General features: G+C 34.1%; 1 pseudogene; it reads left to right on the forward strand.

Moving 5' to 3' along the window:
- Positions 1 to 774: 774 nt before the first annotated feature.
- Positions 775 to 1,018, forward strand: LOC124094108 (short coiled-coil protein-like; annotated as a pseudogene).
- The last annotated feature ends 11,433 nt before the right edge of the window (positions 1,019 to 12,451 follow it).

Here is a 12,451-nt window from a genome sequence, read left to right on the forward strand (position 1 = left end):
ATGCCAGGCAAGGCCCCATCATCCACAGCGGTGCCTTTGTTACACTGATGAATCTGCATTAATGCATCATTAGCACCTGGTGTCCACACCAGGGGCTCAAAAGCAGAGTTCTGATATGAGTTCTATCATGGTGTTTTCCACACATTTCTCCAGATGACTTCTTGCTCACATATTGCAAATATTTTCAAAACATTGATGTTTTTTTATTCTTTTCCATCTCAGGCTTCTTTGAGTTTCCCTCTGTTCTGCTTTCTAATGCCGCAGAACAAATCTGTGTCTAGGAGTTTGTTGGACTCTCTTCTTCCCTCACTCATTGCTTCTAATCACATTTTAATCCCTACTTCTTTTCTGTTTTCAGTCCCCTTTTAAATGATACATTTTTTATTTGGAAAATACATTTGGGGGCTAGGGCTGTAGCTTGGTGTTAGAGCACCAACCTTGCATGTGAAAGGCACTGGGTTCAATCATCAGCACCACACAACCATAAGTAAAGAAAGATATTGTGTCCATCTACAACTAAAAAAAATTACTAAAAAAATAAGTGAGATGTGTGAATCTATTCCTCTATCAATCTCTCCACTGATATGGATCCATCCATGCAGATATATGTCCAGATGGATAAGTTGACTTCTATATATATGATATTTAGATAGGTACATAGGTACACAGGTAGAGGGGCGTGGTTTATGTATTCAGTGTAAGAGATCATTCATAGAAGCATTGTTTAAAATAGCTGAAGACTGAAGATCACCATGAAGACAATGAAAAGAAAACATGGATGCAGTTGATGCTGAAAATCAGATGGAACTGAAAGAAAAAACACTACTTTATTAATCAAGTGTTGGAATTCCAACACACACTTGAAGATCTCTCTGCAAGAGTAGTTGCAGTTAAAGAAGAAAATCTGAAGCTAAAATCAGAAAACCAAGTTCCTGGACAATATATAGAAAACCTCATGTCTGCTTCTAGTGTTTTTCAAACAATTGACACACACAAAAAAAAAAACAAAAGAAAGTAAGGGATTGTTTTCCTTTCTGTTTTATGGAATTTCTGCTGATCATTTTTTTTTCCTTTAAAACTTGGATAGATTCCAAAAGTTCAAGTACCTTTGTTTGTGGCTTCATTGAATATTTATGAAGATAATGGCAGATCTAGGCAAAATTAACTGAATAGCAGGAGACTTCCATGAGTTTTTGTATTAGGTTAGTCTTTGAAAATGTGCAAATGTATTGTAGAGACTTTATAATTAGAATTGCATATATTTATGAGACTTGAAGATGAATTTTTTATCAAATTTGCTTTCATATATAGGTTTATCACTGTCTTTTATTATATAGGCTTAGTAAAATATATAAGAAATTAACCACCATGTTGTGAAAAAGTGACCAAAATCATGTACTGAATGCACAGCTTTATGTACTCTGTTCACCATCTTGTGTCTTCCATTTCCCTTTCCCTAAGGAAAAAAATTCACATTTGAAAAAGTAATTTTAATAGTTAATCACTTATGAGAATAACCTGACTCTAATTGTTGAAAGTCAACCAAAATAAGATACTCTCTTAGCTAGGGCTTGTTCTGTGTTATATTTAGTAATGAGAGATGATTTTTTATTTCCCTTTAAGTAATTGCAGATAGACTGAAACTATAAAAATGGTCTCATACTGGGAAGATTTGTTTAAAAATTCCTTTTACACAAAATAACCCACTTGTTATCTGAAAAGATAGGAGTTCTTATTATGTGTGTGTTCAAGATAGAAAATCTTGAGAAAAAATAGAAATGTGGCAGGAAAGAACTTGGTAAGTGCTAGTAAACATCTCCAAATGCTTTAATTCCAGATTTGTTTTCTCTCTGGCAGAATAAACTTTTTTCAGACAAAAGATAAATATGAAAGTGTATTAAGTTTAATTAAGTTTATGTAAGCCACATATTAAGGAGATGAATTACCATTTGGTCTCAAGGACATTTACCCAGTAGATGAACTCTGAAAAATTCCTTGAGAGAGTTTTTTTTAGTAACAGAATCATGAACACATGGTAGAATATACATGTAAAATAATGGTAATTTTTAATATTAGTATTTTAGTGCTTTTTTTCTCCCAGAATTTTTTTTGTAAATTTAAACATTTTGTTTGCAGAGGTTTAGTCATTACTTATCAATTTTTATAAATTTATTTTTTATATTCCATTTATTAAGGGGAACTGTATTGGAAATAACATTAAGATAAGAGGAAAAGAGATCTACTAACATAGCTTATTATTATTAGATTTGGGCTAATTTTAATCATGGAATAATTTTATATATTACTGTAAGATTTTACATGTGACTTTACCTGTATAAGTATATAATTAAACTACAAACATTTTGGAACCCTTTTGTGACCCTATTTACAAATATTTTAAATTCTGTTACAGTTCAGCTTTGCTTTTAAATATAAAGCTCTTACAGAGAGAAAAAAAAAACATTTTGACATTTCCACTTTATGGAATACTTTAGGGAGGTTAAAAAACACAAACCAGCTTTATGTGAAAGGATAGTAATCTTAATGTTGTATCATCAAATCAAAAGAGGAAATTATAGAGAAATACCTCTTGTATACTCTCATTTGTGGGAAAGACAGAAACACCACCAATGGCACACATGTGCACACACACACACACATTTTTCTTTAGTATGTGCAGATCCCAGGTAGATGTTGATAAACCCAGCCTAATTCCCTCCTAAGTTCAGGAGCCATTTCATCAAACATTATAAAGAGGACATTTCTGGTTTCTGTAAATAATAGGTTTTGTATTTGGCCTGGCCATATTTTGATGTTGTAGACTTGATTGGAATGCCTGCCCATGCCTTGGACTCACCCATGCCTGGCTTTTCCTGACCAGGTAACAACCCTTTCTGAAAACTTAGTGGTGCCTCATAAAATTTGATGTTGGGATCTGAATTTATTTCCTAACGTGAAATGTTGAGCCACGTAGATCACTAACCTGCTATCTGCTTTTTGATTATACTTGTCAAAATCCTGTTAGCTGTATGTTCTCAAGACATCCCCCTTTGAAACTTTTTGTGGTATAAAACCTCTTTCCTGAAACTGGAATGCTGATTTCTAACCCAAGCTGGGAGAGACAGTTGCTGGTCAGCTCTCTTTGTGTACACAAATAGAAGCTTGCTTTAGTTTGATTTAAAAATGGAGTTGGTAGTCTTTTCTTTGCACCTGGGTTCAACATTGAACAAGAATGAGCAGCAGTTGGTGCCTCTGGAAAAGGAAAAGGCACTAACTAAACAGAAGGATCGGGGGGGGGGTGATTTAACTTTCCAGTCATTACTTTTTGTGCCATTTCAATATTTACTTTATTCAAAAGTAAAAAAAAAAAAATACTTTATTAAAAATTTTAAAAAAAATAAATAAACAAGTTTTGTTTAGCTTTAAAACAACTGAATTATGCTGTGCTTTGAGGTTGGATCACTATCCCCTTCACAGCCATTAGGTTTCGTTGCCTGGACACAGGGAAGTCACCTGTAGCTCATGTTTGCTTTTGTTTTCCAGGACTTTGTTGGCATTAGGATGTCATTTGAGTATATTGGATGAATACACTGAAGAAAAGGTGAAAAAATGAAGCCCCCCAAGAAGTAAGTTAAGTGACAGGCTGTATCCATCTGCAGGGTGCAGTTGGTGTGGCCTTTGCAGACTGAGGGAGACCTGGGTGTCTTGCTTGTACTTGGCCATCCACTGCAGATTCAAAAATTTGTATGAGCTGAATCACATGTGCTTTTTCACCTCTGTGGTGGACAGTAGACTCTCAAGTTGCTGAGAGGAACAGCAAAGCTCATTGTATGTTTGAGAGTGTTTTATAAAAAGAGTCTTATTCCTAGTGTTTGTATGTGTGAGAGCACTTATATCCAAATTTATGACTTAATGTGACTTTCCATTTCTTATCAACTGTTTATAATTTTATTTACTTTTATAAAGAAAACTTGTTTGATGAGTAATTATTAAGTATGTTTTCTTATCCCTGTTTGAAGATGAGAAAGCCAAGCAGACATATACTGAGTGGCTCTGCCTGAAGTGCTGTGACCTGTACCTGTGGCAATGCTTAGTCATGTAAACATCTGCATCCTCACTGCTAAGAGTCCTTGAAGTTACCTGCTTCATAGGAAAGTGTTAGATATTAAATGAGAATGTATATGTTGAATGGTAGCTATTTTGTGATGTTATTATTCTCTCATTTATTTTTACTCAAATATTTAAGCCACTATTTGCAGGCCACACATTATTTTTCCCACATTTTTTATTGGAACATTATATTTGTACATAATGTTGGGATTTGTTGTTTCATATTTGCACATGCACACAATATAACAATATCTTTTGGACAGTATCATTTTGCAGCTCTTCCCCCCTACCTCCACACTTCCCATCCCTTGGTCTCTTTCTTTTATAGATCTCACTTTGATTTTCATATGATCCACTCCCACCTTTCTTTTCTTTTTTCCTCTCTAGCTTTCTGTGTATCAGAGAAAACATATGACCTTTGACCTTCTAAGTTTGACTTAGTTAACTTAAAATGATTATCTCTAATTCCATCCATTTTAATGCAAACGACATTATTTCTTTTTTCTTTTTGGCTGCATAAATAAAAATGTATATTACAATTGTATATAGCCTAGCAATGTGGTGCATGCCTGTATCCCAGCAACTTGGGGGGCTGAGGCAGGAGAATCACACATTCAAACCCAGTCTTAGCAACTTATTGAGGCTCTAAGCAACTCTGCAAGACCCTGCCTCTAGCAAAATTTTAAAATAAAAAGCTGGGAATCTTGCTCAGCATTAAGTGCCCCTGAGTTCAATTCCTGGTACCAAAAAGGATACAATAATCCTGTATAAATACCACATTTTCTTTATCCATTCATCTTTGATGGACACCTAGGCTGGTTCCATAGCTCAGTTATTATGTATTGTGCTGCTATTAATATGTGTATGCATGTATTGCTGTAGTAACATGATTTTAATTCTGTCATCCATATTGAAGAGTTGTATAGCAGGGTCATATGGTGGTTCCATGCCTAGTCTTTTGAGGAGTGCCTCAATACAGATTTTTATACTTGTACTAATTTGCAATTACACCAACAGTGTAAATTTTTTAAATTTTTCTCTATATTTTCTCAACAATTTGTTATTATTTGTGGTCTTGATAACCACCATTGTGATTGGTGTGCAATGAAATATTGGTGAAATTTTTTGGTTTTTCTTTTTCCTTTTCTTTATTAGAACTTTATGGTTTTAAATAGTAGTTGGATTCATCCTGATGAATTTACACATGCATGGAATTCAATTTCAGGTCATGATTCCTCTTTTATCTCCCATCATCCTTCTCCTTCTCTATCCTCAGTGGAGTTGATTTGCATTTCCCTAGTTGCTAATAGTGTTGAACATTTTTTCACATGTTTGTTGGTCATTTTTGTTTCTTCTTTTCAGAAATGCCTCTTTGATTCATTTGCCCATTTATTAATTGGGTTATTTGATTTTTTAGTGTTAATTTTTTTAGTTCTTTATATATTCTTGATATTAATCCTCTGTCAGAAATCTGCTAGGGTAGCTAGCATATTTTCTCCTATTTTGAAGGTTTTCTCTTCACTTTCTTTATTTTTTCACTTGGTGTGCCGAAGCTTTTTAGCTTAATGCCATTCCATGTATTAACTCTATTATTTCCTGAGCTTTAGAGGTCCTATTGAGAAAGTCTTTTGCCTAAAAATTGGAGTATTTACCCTATGTTTTCTTTTAGGAGTTGCCTAATTTCTGGTCTAATTCTTAGGCCTTTGATTGATTGTGAGTTGATTTTTGTGCATGATGAGAGATAAGGGTCCTGTTTTATTCTTCTACATATGGATAACCATTTGTTTAAAAATTCTGTCTTTTCTCCAGTGTATGTTTTGTTGCCTTTGTAAAGGATCAGATAGATGTCTGCAGATGTGTGGCTTTGTCTCTATGTCTTTTATTATGTACTATTGCTGAAAACTACTCATTATCAGTAACAGATGTGGGAATGTGGTAAATAATATAATGGAGATGAAAACTCTCTGTTGTATCCCCAGGCCTCAGGCTCCTCCAGATAAACATGAAACCCAAGTGGAAATGTTGTTCCTGTTGAAAATGCAGCCTTACCAGCCAGGGCCTACCCCAGCAGGCTGCACACACCAAGCTCAGTACTTCCAGAGAAAACTGAGGGAAGCTGTGTCAGGACCTTGCACATTCTTATGTTCTAGATGTGTTTTCCAAATATGTGAACAGTCCCAAAGATACAATTTTATGGTATGTTTCATATATTTATGTTATAAAGCAATCCTTTCTACTCATTTCTAGTGTATCTAATGGTAACAAATGAGCTATCTGCCCTCAGAATCTACTTAAAAAACATTGATAACTGGGAATTTTACATTGTCCATTTTTCTCTGAACTGTATTTCCAGTCCATTTTGCCCACTCTAGATCATGCCTTTGGGTGATGTTCTTCTGTCCAGCAGTCTTTGCCTTTGAGTCAAATTGCAAGATCAGTTGCAGTGTTTGTTTACATACACAATTGCTGTTATTAAAAAGCTCAATCTATTCAGTGAACCAAAAATCACTGGTTATCACAAAAAACTACTGTTTAATGATCTTTTGGTGACAACTCAATCAAGCCTTGTTGAATTTTTTTAAGAACAAAATAATTAGAAGCCACCTAATTATCCTCTTGTTAGAGCCATTTATATTCTTTAAGGTTTTGGGAATGTATATGAAAAAGGCATTATTAGCGCTAAAAAGATTTAAAAAATAAAAACACAAAACACAAAAATAAGTATTCCTGTTTATCTTTCACCTGAAGAAGAAATGGAATTATTAATTTCATGTTATTTTGCAAACATAATATAATTAATGTTTATACTCTTCTCTGTGTGTGTGTAGTGTGTGTTATGTGTATGTTTGTGTTTCACTAAAACCTTGGTGTAAAATTTACCTTGTTCCATTAGTAGATCCCCCCCCCCCACCATGTAACCTAGTTGGTAAAAGCTGGCTTTCACTTTCAAAATAAATAGTTAAAATATTATCTTTTGTCATAAAAAGTCTGACTTTCTTTTCTGTTGAATCAAATGTGTTAATATATATCCATGTAATAAATATCTCAGTTCTAATTTCTAAATTTAAGACAGTGTTTTCAGTATGTCTTCTAGAAGAGTTCAGTCCTCTCCATGTGGTATTAAATAGAAACTCCTCTCATCTACAGTCTGTATTATTTCTTAATTCACCATGAGACACCACTTAATTTTCACTCCATTTGCCACAATTAGGGAATTGATAGTAACTGGCATCAACATGGATGCAGGTAAGCATAACCAGAAAAGTTGGAGTTTCAGAACCATTTTAAAGAACTATGGCATCATCACACCAAGTTGTGCAGTCACACACATTCTTGGAAGGCAGCTCCATCCTTGGAGAGATGCCCTGGGGAAAGGGTGTGCCAACCTACATGCAAGTATTGCTTTATCAATATTATTTGCATTACCAAAAATAAATAAATAAATAAAGGCAGGTGATTGGGGGTTGGTGCAATATTCTTCAGTAGGAAAATGAACGATTTTCTTTTGCATTTACCTAGTTGCTAATAATGTTGAACATTAGTTATAAATGTCAACATAGGCAAACATAAAATATAGTGTTGAGGATAGAAAAAAATATCTCACCAGGTGATATAAAGTTGAGACACCATACAAGGCAGTCACAAAATACATATATGCCCATGTGGAAATTTGTTATACACTGAAGTTGCTCTTGCAGGTAAGTAGGAAAATGATGGTCTTGTGAGTCAGTGGAGCTCAGATCATTGATTTCAAAATGGGAAAATACTAGATTTCTCCCTTGAACCATACACAGACATTTGCAGGAGGAGATTCAATAGCATTATGCTATGCAGCAGTTTTTGAAGACAACATCATAGGCTATTTTCATGACCTTGGAGTGAGGAAGAATTTTTTGAAAGCAGAAGAAACACTCATCCTCACTTCATTTAAAACATTAATTCATCAAAATATTCTTGGGAGCCCTTTTCTACATATCCTGTGTAATGTGTGTTCATTTTCTTTGCCTTGTTTATCTTTCCAATCATACTTGTGATATGGTGAAACTTATTTGCCTACTTTCCACCCTGGCTTCCTTCTGTAAAACCACATGCTTGTGATTAATTGCTCCATAGATATTGTTGAGGAAACAAAAAAAAAATCTAATAAATTTGACTCATTGAAAACCTTATGTACATCAAAGGAAATGATAAACTAAGTGAAAAGACTTGCAGAATAACACCAAGACTCCTAAAATTAATTAGATGTTATGATAGAATAATTAGCAGGGGTGGAGATAATTCACATCTAATAAACATAAAAGACACTCAGCCTTATTAATATCAAGACAATGTATGAAAAATCATAATGAAAAGCTATTTTCCCCCACCAGGTTGGCAAAAACTGAGTAAATTGGTGGGACTATTCATTAGTATAACTACTGTGAGAACCTATGTAGCTTCATCTCATAAAGCTGGAGAGGACCCAGTTATTTCTTATCCAGATATGAGCTTTAGAGAGGCTTTTGCATACAAAACAAACCTAAAAAGCCAATTCATTGTAGCTTAGATTGTAGTGGCACGAGATTGGAAAGAACTTAAATTTCTTCTGATTTGAAAATCTAAAACTAATTTTCAGAAGTATATATTGGAATACTATAGAGTAGTTAAAACAAATTCATTTGAGCTAACTGAAGCTACAGAATTAACTTTGAATACATTGTTTGAGGAAAACAAATGCTAATGGTGTGAACAGTATAATGCTATTTAAATTTTTGGAATATGATATGTGGCTTTGATCTGTTTCTCAGAACCTAGTATGCCTAAGAAAATTGTGTCTAGTGTTGAACCCTGACACAAAGAAAAGACCACCAATTCAAATTTTAAATCAAATTAAAGCAAGCTTGCATTGTGTACACAAAAAAGAGCTGATCAGTGGCTGTCTCTCCTAAACCAGGCTAGAGCTCAGCACTCCAGCTCTCCAGGAACAAGGTTTTAAAATGCAAAAAGTTGCAAAGTGGGGTGTCTTGAGAACTGATAGATAACAGGATTTTGAAAAGTATAATACAAAGGCAGGTAGTAAGTTAATGATCTACATGGCTTAATTTTTTTTAATTTTTTTAAGGAGAGAGAGAGAGAGAGAGAGAGAGAGAGAGAGAGAGAGAGAGAGAGAGAAGAGAAAGAGAGGATTTTTTAATATTTAATTTTTAGTTTTCGGCAGACACAACATCTTTGTTTGTATGTGGTACTGAGGACCGAACCCGGGCCACACCATGCCAGGCAAGCGCGCTACTGCTTGAGAGCCACATCCGCAGCCCAACATGGCTTAATATTTAAAGGTAGAATAAAAGTTAGATCCAAACATCAGAATTTATGAGGCGCTTCTGATATTTCAGGGGGAGCCAGAATTTATGAGGTGCTACTAAGATTTTAGAGACACTTTTTATCTGGTCAGGGAAAACCAGGCATGGGTGAGTCCAAGGCACAGGCAGGAATTCCAAACAAGTTTAGAAATTGCAGTAATTTATAGTAAAACAAATTAACTTTTTATAACTTTGTGATGAGATGGCTCCCAATCTTAAGTTTGAATTAGACTAGGAGTACTCAACTTAAATTTATGGCATTGTAGACATGTATTGAAAAGTCATGAGGTTCCCCATAAACAATTTTTTATGTGTGTCAGCTAAAAAAATAATTTAAATGTGAACAATTGCTACCAGCACATTATTCTGCTTGGTAGTCTTGCCAATCAAAACCATCATCAAAACCAGTTACCAGTTGGTTTGGGGCTGGGATTTTCACTCAGTGGTAGAGCCCTTGCCTTGTACATGAGAGGCACTGGGTTCAATCCTCAGCACCACATAAAAACAAATAAATAAAGGGTTTTTTTTTTTTTTTCATCTAAAAGGTGAAGTTTTGTACCAGTTCATTTTTGTACCAGTTCCACATGAAATATCCCTCAGTTAGAATTTTCCCACAAACCCTAATCTGTCTTTCAGGTAGCCAATTTAGCCAATAATTCCAGAAAATACTCTCTGGCTTCCCCCTATAGGTTAAATTGATATAAGGTCTGATTTCTATAGTGGATATCTGTGTTTTCAGTGCAGGTACTCTGTTTATAATTGTATGACAACTACAGTGATGCCAACAAAAAGCAACTAGATGAGGGACTAGGGGTGTAGCTAAGTGGTAGAGCACTGCCTACTATGTATAGTGACTGCAACTGCTTCTCTTTGAGAAGACTGGATGGAAGACTCTTGGTGTTTTACTATTGCTCACAGCTTAATATGCTCATTATTCTTATTTTTAGTTCTATTTTATTCTTTGATTAAAAATATTGGAAAATCTCTCCTCAAGCAGGATTTCTGTACATTTTTAGTAATATTTTATTGACTATGTTCAAGTAATTTGTATGCTAACAAATGTTGTCTTTTTTATTTACTGAAATATATTAAAATATCCCATTGCCATTGTGAATCAGACCAACTTTATAATTTTGACAAGTTATTCATTAAACTTTATGCATGCCTTACCTTTGTTAAAAACAAATAGTGGCTTCAAGAATGCTGGATGTGGGGTTATTTATAATCACAGTTCTTATTTTCAACATTATTAGTAGTTTTTATTCCTTAAGCTGATCATATGCTTATTTTATTAAAAATAATAAACTGATCATATGATTATTTTATTAAAAATAAATGTTTGAAGATCACTTTATGCACTTAAATGTTTTACACTTTAAAATATGTGTATGCTTATAGCACAATAGGATAAAAATAGTCACTTTGGATTAACAAAATTATGGATTTTTAAATTCTTTTTTTAATATTTTCTTTTTGAAATTGTATTTCTTTTCACTTGGAGGAAAACTATTTTTAAATTAAAAAAGAAAATTATACTAAATAATCATGAAGAAGTAAACACTTGGGTATTTCAGCTGTGTGATATCCCTTGTGGAACAGTGTTTCTAAGCTATAAATCAGGACAGGTGGCCCACTTTGTTGTGAAACTTCATTTCCTGAATCTTTTTTTTTTTTCAGATGGGAAATTTCACCCCCACTCTCCTTTTTGGCAAAAAGCAAAAATATTTAAATTTCAAAGTAAAGTATAAGAAAAAAATCAGCCTTTTTAAAATTTCTGCTGAAGATCAGCTATAAGTAACAGCAGAAACTGCCCCTGGGGAGTCAAATATCCATTCACCCCTGGCCAAAAAAAGAACTTTACTTTGGGGACGGAGTGGGGGTCATATAAACAGGTCACCAGAGCTAGGTACATTGCTTCTAAATTTTCATGCTTTTTGATACTTAGTTTAGTTAAAATTTTAAGAAGTACAATATGTTATATTGAGAATTATATCACTGTTTTACATAGGTGACTGGATCCTATTTTGTGTCAACCCACAGTGAAGGTGATGCTGAGTAACATTTTAAAAGGTCTGACAAAAAAAATAGTGTAAGTGATTGTGTACCTAGAAATCAATGGAATACATTTACAGATCCAAACTTAAAAATATTCTACAATGCATTTATGAGATTTTACTTCTATATGTAAAATGTTGATATCTGTATTCAATTTTTATCTTCTTATTTTAGCAGATATCTTAAGAATATATTAGGTTTGGAAAAAAAGAGTATTTTTATGTTCAATTCATTTTTTTTCTTTATTTCTATATTTTTATTTTGTTAACTATCATTACCAATGCTTCCAAGGAATGAAATTTTATTTTGAAATGGATGAAATCTAGAATGTCATTTTCCATGGTAAGTTCACAGCTTCTTGATGTCCAGATCAAAATTCTTTGTATTTTGGAATTATATAAAAACTACCCATTTTCAGGAACATAGTCATTGCAGGGAGACAAAAACCACCAACAAGTAAATGGAGATAGATAGATAGATAGATAGATAGATAGATAGATAGATAGATAGATAAAAGAAAAAAATATGTGGAGTTAGATTTTTTAAATACTGCAGTCCAAAAAAGGATGAAATAGCAACTGGATTTTTGTTAATATTCAACATCATACCATGTGAAAATCAGAGACTGTGTATTCCTAGACATCTCCACCTGGGTCAGGACCTTGCTGAGGGCTGCTGATGAGGCTGCAGCTCATCTGCTGCTGTGTTCACAGAAGGGGCCACCTGGAGTCACTCCAGGGAGTAGTGGGTGCATTCTGTTTCCTGGCTTACTGTGATAAGGACTCTTCTGTCCCAGTAGGTCCAGCAGTAACACTAGGGCAACAAACACTATGGGCACTCCTAGCAGGCAGGTAACATTGTGGGTTGCATGATTGACATGAATGAACACACCACGATGTTCACACTAAATGGCAAAATCCTGCTGGATGATTCAGGTTCCAAGCTGG

Source organism: Marmota monax, unplaced genomic scaffold (assembly GCF_021218885.2).
Source record: "Marmota monax isolate L192 unplaced genomic scaffold, Marmota_monax_Labrador192_F-V1.1 WCK01_AAM20220418_F8-fsc00255, whole genome shotgun sequence".
Taxonomy (NCBI): domain Eukaryota; kingdom Metazoa; phylum Chordata; class Mammalia; order Rodentia; family Sciuridae; genus Marmota; species Marmota monax.